Source organism: Stegodyphus dumicola, chromosome 3 (genome assembly GCF_044657685.1).
Source record: "Stegodyphus dumicola isolate Sdum_Otavi_A_Nest chromosome 3, ASM4465768v1".
Classification (NCBI taxonomy): domain Eukaryota; kingdom Metazoa; phylum Arthropoda; class Arachnida; order Araneae; family Eresidae; genus Stegodyphus; species Stegodyphus dumicola.
In genome coordinates this window covers 273,725,609-273,738,013 of record NC_140770.1, presented here as the reverse complement: position 1 = coordinate 273,738,013, position 12,405 = coordinate 273,725,609, and positions in this window count along the sequence as shown.

Genomic DNA, 12,405 nt, shown 5'->3' with positions numbered 1-12,405 from the left:
CTGGTAATTGATTACCGCAGACTTAATAATCAGACGATAAAGGATAATTTCCCTTTGCCTCGAATAGATGATTTTTTAGAATGTTTAGGAGGATGTAAAATTTTTACTACTCTGGATTTAGCCCATGGCTATTTGCAAATAATGTTAAGTGAAGATGCTAAATTAAAGACAGCGTTCATCCCTCCAGATGAAACAGGACAGTTCGAAAGGATGACATTTGGGTTAGTAAATGCTCCTTCTGAGTTTCAGCGCCTAATGTCGTATGTCCTAGGCTCCTTGTTCAATACTAAGGTGTTGTGTTATATGGATGATATACTTATTCCTGCAAAATCTTGGGAAGAGATGATTTTCAAATTAAAAGATGTATTAGAATGCCTAAGAAAAGCAAATTTAACCTTGAAATTATCTAAATGTGAATTTGGGAAAAGAGAAGTCGATTTCTTGGGTTTTATTATAAACGAAGATGGTATTAGACCGGGACCTAGAAAAATAAAAGCCATAACACAATTTCCAGAACCAAAGAATGTGCACGAAGTGAGAAGATTTTTGGACCTGACTGGATTTTTCAGACGATTTGTGCCAAAGTATGCGTTAAAAAGCGAACCATTGACCAGATTGACAAAGAACAATCGAGACTTCGAGTGGAAGCTAGAACAAAAGAAGTCGTTCGAACTATTGAAGAAACAACTGACTGATAAGACCATATTAGCTCACTATCAACCGCATGCAGATACTGAAGTCCATTGTGATGCAAGTGTAGGAGGTTTGAGTGGAATGCTAATGCAACGGGTTGAAGATGGAAAATGGCATCTTGCTTATTGCGTCAGCAAGAAAACAACAGAAGCAGAGAGAAAGTATCATTCCAGCAAATTGGAGTTAATGGCCATTATAGGGACGTTGGACAGGTTAAAACAGTTCTTAATCGGCATAAGATTTACAATTATTACTGACTGTCAAGCTCTAATATATATGAATGCGAAGAAGACTACAAATCCTCAAATAGCCCGATGGGTGTAGTTTTAGTCCTAAAAGCATGAGGAAGAGTGCAGTGGTGAAATTCCATGATTTATTTGGTCACTTTTCGGTAGTGTGGTGTCGTGGCCGAAACCGCTATGCAAACCCTGGGTTGTGACATCAGGTTCAAAACAAAACACAGCATAAAAATTTTATTGAACGCAAAAAGAATGGCTACATACAATTCGACAAGAGAGAAACTTACTATTTTCAAAAATCAAATTCTATACATTTTACGTGCGAGAGCAATTCGTGCCTCTCGAGCTTGCGTTTTTAACATTGCCAAGGATTTAATTATTTCAATAAAGACTATTTTAATAACTATTGAAAACGTATTTGTAAGTTAAAAAAAAATAATTTTCAGCTTATGCTCACGAGACATCCTTGTCCATGTAAATCTTCAGTCTCTTCTTCTTTTATGTAACCTTATCACAACTCCTCTCCTCATAAAGAAATTTTTCTTGACTATAGAAGGAAAAATTCTAAATACATTTCACTGCTTTCAAAACACAAGTGGTAACCATTTAAGTGATAATAGAGAAGCCAGTTATATTACCCTGCACTTATTTCTAGATAACATAAATGCAAAAATACAACAAAAAGATTTAAATTTTGAATCTACAGTACCTTTTCAGTTTACAAAATGCTAATACTTAAACATTTGATTCTAACCATTTTGAAAATGAAACACACTATGCAAACAAATTTAAATCTACAAAAATATAATTCCAAAATGCTACAAAAATCATTTTTCAAACAACAGTTTACAGAACAAAAAGGATTGGCTCCTCCATATACTTCATATGCTAAAGTTCCTGCTGTCTGTAGATCTGATCTCGAATAATCAATCACTGAGATAGGACACTCTTCAACATTTACAATTATATTTGGATGAGGTACCAATTTCTTTTTCCTGACTTTATGACTTGTCAGCTCATCCAAAGAAAACTCGCCAATGGCTGGTAATGTCTCCTTATACATTGCACGCCATATAGCATATGCATTTGATTCAGCATTATAATTGAACATCATTTTTACAGCAAGGTTATTTGGAAGCAATTACTCAGAAGAAAACGTCTTGATAGAAGTGGGTTTTTCGAATATCGAATTCTGCAGATCCTGTGTTCCTTCAGTATGCGATATAATAAATTTTGTTTGGTGTTGAACATTATCATGAGTTTCTGTTGCTTGTGCTTCCGAGAATTCTGCTGGCAAAACATCCGCAAGGATAGCCCTTTCCTCTAAACTGATGTCTGAAATTTTAATGTCCTCCTTCTTATTACTGGTTAACTTCCTTTCTTCCGAATGGTCATTATTGACGGCCCTTTCACTTTCTATCTCTTTCGTTTCTCCCGATCTGGAATCTAAGTCTTTTGCACTCGCTCTCTCTAAATTCCTGCGCGCATGCGCCTGACTACGAGTCTCCACAGCATTCAAGAGAATCGGTCGTTCCCTAATTTCCTCAATCAACTGTGCAGTTTTATTCCCTAACCAATAGTACTCTTTATCTAACTCTACCGGAGTAACCGCTGCCTTTGTGGTGACCACACCAAAATCACCTTCAATGGTGACTTTCGCCAAAGGTAAACATTTACATTCTGTGTCCAAAGGCTGTTTCACCCATACAGTTTCCCCTAATAAGTCACTAGTATTAATCCAAGTACTATTACACAGATCTATACCAGCTCCAGTATCTCTCAGATATTCTCTCTCTATCCCATTAATTACTGCTTTCTTAAAATACGACTCAAAACATTTTCCTAAACTCTCCGTTTCTAGATTTTTCACCAGATTAGCCTTACTCTTTTCCAGCGATGGACAGTTAGGTCGGATATGTCCGTCCTTTCCACATTGGTAACACCTTATTTTCCGCTGTTTCTCGAAACCTGCTTCATTGAAAACTTGCCTTTTTAGGAGCGTCAACTTTTCTATGCTCCTTTGATTTAATTCTTTGATGACCACTACTTTTCTGATAATAACTACAGTTAGAATTTACATACCGCTCTCTATCTTTCTCAAATGGTTTCTTTAACCCCGCTTTCTGTTCTAACTTCCTCGTATCTCTTCGCAAAGCCTCATACTTGTCGCATTTCTCTGCTAAAATGGAAGCTGTTTTAAATTCTTCCCAATTGTCTAAGTAGTGCTCTCTTATTTCTAGAGGGACTCGCCGCTTAATTTGCTCAGTGAGCATAAGTTCCTTAAGACTTTTAAAATCTTGAACTTCCAACCAATTCAACCAGTTCTTTAAATACACTCTCAATTCATACACTAAATCCACCCATAACATTCCGTTTTTTCTAGAATGTTCTTCAAATTTTGTTTTTAGTGCCCAAGAACTAAGCTTGAATCTCTGCATGAGTAATTTTCTTAACATGCTGATAATCATCCCCTTTATCCGCTGGTTCTTTCACTATTAACTGGGCTACATCGTAAGGTAATAAAAGAATTAATTGCGAGACCCAATCAATCTCATTAACGTTCTCTTTTTGAGCTTGTTTCTCAAATAGCATAAAGAATAATGAAATATCTATATTACTCGGTTCAAAACGCGGTACTAGATCTTTGGTTTGACGGATAAACAACACAGAGATTGGGATTCAAAAATAAAAGAGACGGAAAGAAATCTTAACAACATGGTAAACAAAACTACAAATAAGACTCCATTTCAAATGCTACATGGGTATTCTCCTATATTTAATGATGGAATACTTAGGAAGTTAGCATATGAAGATTCAGATGCATGGAAAGACCCGCGAGAAATCCAAGAGCAAGCGCGAGGAAGAATTGAAGAACAGCAAGTGAAAATTAAAAAGAGATTCGATGGAAAGAGGTGTCGTACACTAATATTTGAGCAAGGAAATATAGTTGTGATGAGATGTGCTCCTAAGGCTACAGGTCAACCTACCAAAACACAGCCGAAATATCGAGGGCCATTTATAATAACGGAAATATTACCTAGCGATACCTACAGAATAACTCAACTAGAAGCGAAGAATCGAGGTCGCTACTTCACTACTACTGCTCATGTGAGCCAGCTGAAGCCATGGAGGTGCGATCCCAGCTCTGACGATGATGATGACGACGGCGACGATGAAGATGCTGACCAGTTATCAAGTTTAATTCCTCGACGGAATCCAATCAGATCTGTTCGTAAAAACTGATGGAAGTGCTCTTCTATGCGATTAAGGTGAGATCTTTCCTTTTTTTTGTGTGTGTGTGCTTATCTACGTATGTTTGCTGATAGAAAACTTTAGAAACTTTGAACTTTTGAACATTAATTCACTTTGAACTTTTGAACATTAGCTGAAAGACTTAAGTGCATTTGTTTTGAACTTATCATTTTAGGACTGATAAAAAGTGAATAATTTCATATATATCACGTATTTAGTAATGATTTACAGAAAATTTTCGATTATTATGCTAATGTATCAAAAATATGTGAATTTATGTATGTGAAAATATTTTAGTAAGTTTATTATCATATCAAATTTTAGTATAATGTTGTTAGCATAAATTTAGGTATTTTGCATAATGAAACTCGAAAGGCATACGAAACGAACGTGCGCCAAGATATATATTGGCGAGAGAAAGTAAAGTTCGCGTGCAATGCAGTATATTTGACTTTCACCTTAGCTACGTGCAGTGTATTCGATTTTCACTCTAGCTACTTATATCACGGCCAAAGGTCTAATTCAGTTAGCACTTTCTCTTTTCAGGTACCGTGTCAAAGTATGTTCCTGTTTTTTCTTATTGCCTAAATAGGTATGCTTGAAGATGTATGACTTATATTTGTATGTAAGTTATCTCCTTTTCGATAATTCAGTGTTTTAATGTCTGTGAAGATTATTACTTTTTGTTATGATTAAGTTAAACAGAATTCTCCTATTTTATCAAATAAAGATTTCGTAGTTAATTTTTTTGACTTATGATTCTTTAATGAAAACTGCGCCTGAGGAAACTTACTCATTACGCCTTCAGTGCTAATGCAAAAACCAACAAATGTGTATTCTTCTTAGTGTATTATTAATAAGTACGTTAAGCATTGTGTATAAGAGTTGAAGTAGAAAATTGTATTAATTATAAAATTGATTTGTACTCCGAACAATCGGGACGATTGTCAGGTCAGAATGACCGAATGTTATCAGCCGATAGATGGCATTGTAGAAAAGCCGCCGATAGGGGGCGCCCGATATCAATCGAGAATAAAAAAGCGAGGAAATGTGATTAAGGTTAACAGTCGATTCGAGTGATTGCATCTCTGAGCGTGAAGGTGCTCTGTCCCCTCGTTCTTGCATTTTGATTATTTTGCGTTTTACTAAAAAAAAAAAAAAAAAAAAGGTTGGCATTCGTTGAACTATGTTCATCAGTTTGCCGTAAAAGGCCTTGCCTTGTACTGTTTTATTTTCACAAATGGATCGATTTTTCGACTTCATAGGTTCGGAAATCACGAACCTACAGATGATTCAGGAAGATAGAAGCTATCTGACTGAAAGAGAAGCTCGTGACCTGTCCCTGTTCTGCAAATTTAGGGCACTTGCCAATGATGAATGCAGACCACTAAATGAGGACAAACCAGACAATGTTTCTAATGATTCTCCTGCTACTGCTGCGGTTCCCCCATCAACAAACAGCATGAAAAATGATTTTCCTCCCCGTCCTAATATTAAAGCTAATGTCAGAAGAGCGGAGAGCCCAGCAAAGTCTGAAGAAGATTTTACGAAATATAAAGCACTAGATGCCAGTTCGGACTCTGACGACTGCGCTCCCAGAGGAGATACCACCCGGAGACCCCGAAAGCAACCAATCAGAAAGCCGGAACCACTCCAAGCAGCCACAACGAACCCTAATTCGCCCATAGATGATCCCAGCACTGCTGAACCAATATCCATGGAAACAGCAACCATTGATGATGGAAAAATATATGAAATTCCACCGGAATCAGTAAATCCTAACAAGAATGGCGGACGGCTTCCGCCCTTCATTGTAAGAGATACCAACTTCAACTGGAATAAAGCTAGAGCGCTCTTAAAGAAGCATGGACTGTACTCTGAAAGTGACTACTTCGGTCAGCAAATCCAGGACGGATTCAAGATATTGGTAAAAATACCAACTATTTTTAAACAAGTCCAGAAAATTCTGAAAGATGAATAGGTGAGTTTCCACTGTTTTGAGCTACCTGCATCTAAAAATTTAAAAGTAGTAATCCGGCATTTACCGGCTTACATGGACATCAATGAAATTGCTGAAGAATTAGTCGCCAAAAATTATGACGTCATCCGTGTCAACCAATTGAAAAGACGAAGAAATGGTGATGTAATCAACCTCCCCCTCTTTCTCATTACTCTTAAGAGAAATGACAAAAATAAGAGAATCCATCAAGAATCTTTCCTTATGGAAATGAAAATCAAAGTTGAGGATTACAAGGGAAGAGCGGGACCCTTGCAGTGTTATCGCTGCCAAAGGTTCCACCACTCGCAAGCGAACTGCAATCACGAGCCGCGTTGTGTTCGTTGCGCTGAGGCGCACGAAACTTTCAATTGTTCAAAGGATAAATCTGAACCTCCGAAATGTGCCAACTGTTTGCAAGTTGGACACACAGCCAACTATAGAGAATGTGAGAAATTTCCACAGCAGAAAGTGACTCCCAAAGCTAAAACGTTCAATGAACGTATAGTGACGAATAAATCATATGCTCAGGCATTAACAACGGGACTCGCTCCGGAAGCTATGAAAATGATGACAGAGGCCAAACAAATGTTCCAATAACTAAGCATGTTGGTCACTTTCATTAAGGAATCTGGAATTCCTTTTCTGTGCAAGAAATTAAGTGATAAAAACTCAACTACACATCAGGAACGAAATCCGGAGTCCCAAATTCATGGATAATTACACCAAACGGCTGACAACTATCCGTTTCGTTTTCTGGAACGCCAATGGCCTCCATAATCGAATTGGTGAATTCGAACAATTTTGTATTGATCACGATATTGACATTGGCATGATAACTGAGACTCATGCGAAACCATGCCATCGTCTTAAAGTTCCGAACTATGTTTCATACAAATGTGACCGTACTACCCATAGAGGAGGGGGTGTTTTGATTTATGTGAAAAGACAATACCCGTCGTGTCTCATAAATTCATGCACCTATTTTAATTGTGAAACTGTAACTGTTCAAATTACTTTACCGGTGTATGGTGACATAAATTTCTGTGCAGTGTATAGCCCACCACGAAATCGACTCTCTGAAACTTTCCTGGACTCTATATTGCCTGAAGACTTCCCTACGATTGCTGCTGGGGACTTTAATTCTAAGCATACAGCATGGAATTGTAGAAGAGGCAATGCCAATGGAAAAATTTTACATGAGTATGTCACAAATCACCCTGTAGTATTGCACTCCCCAAGTGAATACACATATCGACCAGACCGGCTAGAAAAATCAGACATTCTAGATATTGTTCTAGCGACTACAACGGTTCCAATGGCATTAGATGTTATTCACGAACTCGACTCTGACCATCTACCTGTAATTGCTACCTTAGGAATTCCTAAACTCTCGACTAATACTGTTGCAAATAACTTTTATTTGTGATTATATTTCCCATTTGTATTTTATAACATGTGTGGCAACACGCTTTTTATATTTTTCTCTTGGCAACTTTTTTTTAGTTGTTGTCACTGTTTTACTTTAGCATGTAGAATTTACTGTACTTGTGCCATTTTGTGTTTCAATATATGTTAATTTAGATGAATCTCTGCTTATTTATTTATCTCCATTCCTAACGTTAGACTTCATCAGGTTATGGGTACCAGCATGATATAACTGTGCGGGGAAATTTATGAGCGAAGTGGAGATAAACATTACCGGCAGTTCGTAAGCCTAACACGGCAATTCTTAAGCCTTAAGTGAGTCGGCAAATTAGTTCGCAAAAATGGAAGCTGCAAAGATATTGGTTCAGCCGTTATGCGGAAAAAGTGATTGGCCTATTTGGAAATATAGAATTAAGTTCGTATTAAATTATCACGAAAACGCTTTAGAAGTCGTGGAAGGAAAACTGAAGAAGCCAGAGGAGCCTGATCATGCGGCCGCCGAAGAGATTCGAAAGAGATTTAGAGATGATATGAAGGTTTTTAATAAAGCAAATAATTGCGCTATGATGGTTCTTACGAACTCCATGACTGAAGACACTTTACAAAAGGTAATGAGATTTGACAGCGCAAGAGACATTTGCCTGGAACTTCACAAAGTATTCGAAGATTCGTCCGATAACCAACTTTATAACATATGTTTACAGTTCTTCAAATTCAGTTGGTCAAATGATGATATGGCAGCTCATTTGTCAAAATTGAAAAATCTATGGAATGAACTGAACAGTGGGCTTGAAAATAAGGAAGAAAACAGACTGCCAGAAATGCTGTTGATTTGTAAAATATTGGATACTCTTCCTCCCAATTATCGTACTTTCAAATCGAGTTGGTTACTTCTTAGTGATGAAAAGAGAACTTTAGATGAATTAACTACACAATTGTGCACCCATGAAAGAGAATTAAGGAAAGATTCAAATTTTTTAGAAACTTTAGATCAGGAAGCATTGATAGCAAATCCGGAATTTAAGCGGAAATCATCTATTAACAAGAAAAACAATGGCAAGTGTAATTATTGCCACCAGAGAGGACATTGGGACAGAACATGCAAGAAATGGATAGCTGATGGAAAACCGCCGAAACCCAGTCCACATATAGGGCCGAACAAGGGAAGTAAAAACAGTGTTGCTGCAAATATGACACTTCTAGCTGTAGATGATACAATATTTTCTGCAGAAACGAATTCTGATGATTGGTTTATTGATAATGGGGCCTCGAAGCATGTCGTCAATAACAGGCACTACTTTATAGACTTCAAAAGATTCGAGCTTCCTCATAGCATCACTGTGGCAAATGGAAAGTCATTACCAGCAATTGGAAAAGGCACCATCAAGATAATGACCATTGTAAATGGGATGAATCAAATCAAAAATCTTGAAAATGTCTGGTATGTTCCAGAAATAAGTAAAAATCTATTTTCTGTGTTAGCATCTCAAGATAGAAATCAAAACAGTGTGTTTGAATCAACATTTAAGGACTGCTATTTAAAAATAGATGGTGAAATAGTTCTGCATGGAACAAGAAATGCTGGTGGGGGTCTCTTCAAAGCCGTGATGAAGACCTTAGTTCCTGAAACTCACATTGACATCAACATGACTGAGAATAATGAATCGACTCTCCAACTTTATCATGAACGATGGGGTCACCAAGATAAAAAGCATGTAAAGGCCATTGTAGAGAAAGAGTTGAATATTAAGATTAAGTCTGATATGAAATTATGTGAAGCTTGTGTATACGGAAAATCCCACCGTTTAAAGTTTGGAACCAGGAAAGCGGTTACAAAAGCTGGAGAATTGTTCTCGACAGATATTTGTGGGCCATTTGATCAGTCATTTAGGAAATACCGTTACTTTGCAATCTTCAAAGATGCCTACACCAAATTTCGATACTGTTTTTTCTTAAAGCACAAATCAGAAGTAAAAGATGTGCTTGAAAATTTCATAGCTCACGCTAAGAACTTAGGGCATACGGTTAAAGAAATGCTCAGTGACAATGGTGGAGAATTTGACAACCAAGCCATTCGCAAGATCTTGAACAAGCATGGAATCTCCCAGAGGCTCACAGCTCCATATACACCAGAACAAAATGGCAGTGCTGAACGAGAGAACAGAACAGTCCTAGAAATGGCCAGAACTCTCAAATACTCGAATGAGGAAGTGGACTTTCCAGCTTTCCTATGGGCAGAGTTCGTCAGTACTTCAATTTATATATTGAATAGGACAGGCAAGTCTTCAGTTCCTAATTCAAGCCCTTATGAATTATGGATGGGAAAGAAACCCAGAATAAAACACATGCGCATCATTGGATCGACTTGCTATACTCATATCCCAGTTCAGAACAGGAGAAAGATGGACAAAAGGGCAACTAAAGGCTATCTCCTTGGGTATGATGGAGATGAAAGGTACCGCATTTACATCAAAGAAACCAGTACAGTAATCTGTTCCCGAGATGTCATATTTGAAGAGAAACCTTCCATGATTGGAAACATTATAACATTGCACCCACAACAAGTTTCTGGAAGAAATTCATCTCAAGATGATGAAGTTGAAAATAAAGTAATAGACGAAGGCCCTCAACAGGAAAAGAAGGAGGTGGAGGATATACCAGAAAAGGAGACTCGACCCAGAAGACAAATTTCAGCGCCTAAGTGGACAAAGGATTATATCATGGAAAATTCAGAGATTTATGAAGAAAATCCTCCAGAAATAAATGGAATTACAAGTGGAATGCAGTGCAGCTGACAATCCGAGAAACAGAAATATGAAGGCTCAACACCCAAGAAAGCTTTCCAGAATGATCCTGAAACTTTAGAAAAGGCATTAACTAGTCCAGATGCAGAAAAATAGAAGTTAGCCATGGAAGAAGAGTTGGAAAATTTGAAACGAAATGAAACTTGGGACATAGTACCTAGGCCAGAGGGAAGGAAAGTTGTGAAATGTAAGTGGGTCTTCAAGAGAAAACTTAACAAAGATGGACAAGTGGAAAGATATAAAGCTCGTTTAGTTGCTCGTGGCTACACCCAAGTCGAAGGAATTGACTACAAAGAGACGTTTTCTCCTGTAATAAAAACAAAATCAATTAGAACTTTATTAGCATTCTCAGTTGAGCAAGACTGGCAGGTTCATCAACTTGATATTACTGCAGCCTATTTAAATGGAAGACTGAGTGAGACAATTTTCATGGAACAGCCACCCGTGAGTCTGCATGAGAAAACACACAGAGAAGTTTGCTTGCTAAAGAGAAGCCTTTATGGACTTCATCAGTCTGGGAGAGAATGGAATATGTGCCTCGATAAATTTCTGAAATCAACGAGCCTAACAAGATCCAGAGCAGATCCTTGTGTTTACTTCAATAAAGAAAAGGAGTTAATTGTAGGTGTGTATGTGGATGATCTTCTTGTAATGTCCAGCAAAGAATTCATCATTCAGGAATTTAAGGATAATATTGCAGCTACATTTAAAATCAAGGACTTGGGAGAAATACATCACCTTCTTTCAATTAGGGTAAGCAGAAGGGAAGATAGCTGTGTGACTCTTGACCAAAGTGTCTATGCTAGTGAACTCTTGGAAACAACCAATATGCAAAATGCTAAAGGAGCATCAACACCATTAGATCCAGGTATGAAATATACAACAGCCACTAAGGATAACATGTTGAATGCTGAAGGAGCATTAAAATATAGGCAGGCTGTTGGAGGACTCTTGTACCTAGCAGGAGGAACAAGGCCAGATTTAGCTTTTGCTACTACTTACATGAGCCAATTCAATAATTGCCCAAGCAAGGAACATTGGGCTGGTGTACAACATATCCTTCGTTACCTAAAACAGACCAAGGAATTAAAGCTGACTTTCCAAAAGACAGGAAAGAATTTGGACGTGTTTTGTGATTCTGATTGGGCTAGTGATAAGATTGACAGACGATCATTTAGTGGCTATGTGGTGCTACTAGCAGGTGGAGCTGTCTCATGGAGCAGTAAGAAACAACAGACGACTGCATTGTCAACAGTAGAAGCTGAGTACCTCTCAATGTGCCACGCAGCCAAGGAAGTACTGTGGTTCCAAATTTTTTTTAAAGAAATTGTGGGAGAACATTTTTTAAACCTTCCACAAAGCATATTTGTTGATAATCAGGGTGCCATTTCTTTAGCCAAAAACCATGTCACTTCAGAGCGTAACAAACATATTGAACTCAGGCATTTTTTCTTGAGAGAAAAGGTTGAAGAGAAGTTGTTAAACTTTACGTATGTGCCTTCCAGTTCAAATGCAGCAGACATGTTCACAAAGAATGTGCAAAAGAAAGCCTTGTTCAATCAAAGGTTCTGTGTAGGACTGAGGGAAATTTAATCAAGGGGGAGTGTTGCAAATAACTTTTATTTGTGATTATATTTCCCATTTGTATTTTATAACATGTGTGGCAACACGCTTTTTATATTTTTCTCTTGGCAACGTTTTTTTTAGTTGTTGTCACTGTTTTACTTTAGCATGTAGAATTTACTGTACTTGTGCCATTTTGTGTTTCAATATATGTTAATTTAGATGAATCTCTGCTTATTTATTTATCTCCATTCCTAACGTTAGACTTCATCAAATACGACCAGAACTTACACAGACTGGAGGCTTTTTGAAAATTTGTTGAAAGACTGGACTTTCCCTCAAAAAAGCCTGAGTACTGTTATTGATATTGAAAATGAAATTTCTTCATTAACCAGTAAAATTAATACCGCCACTGTAGAGGCAAGTGATA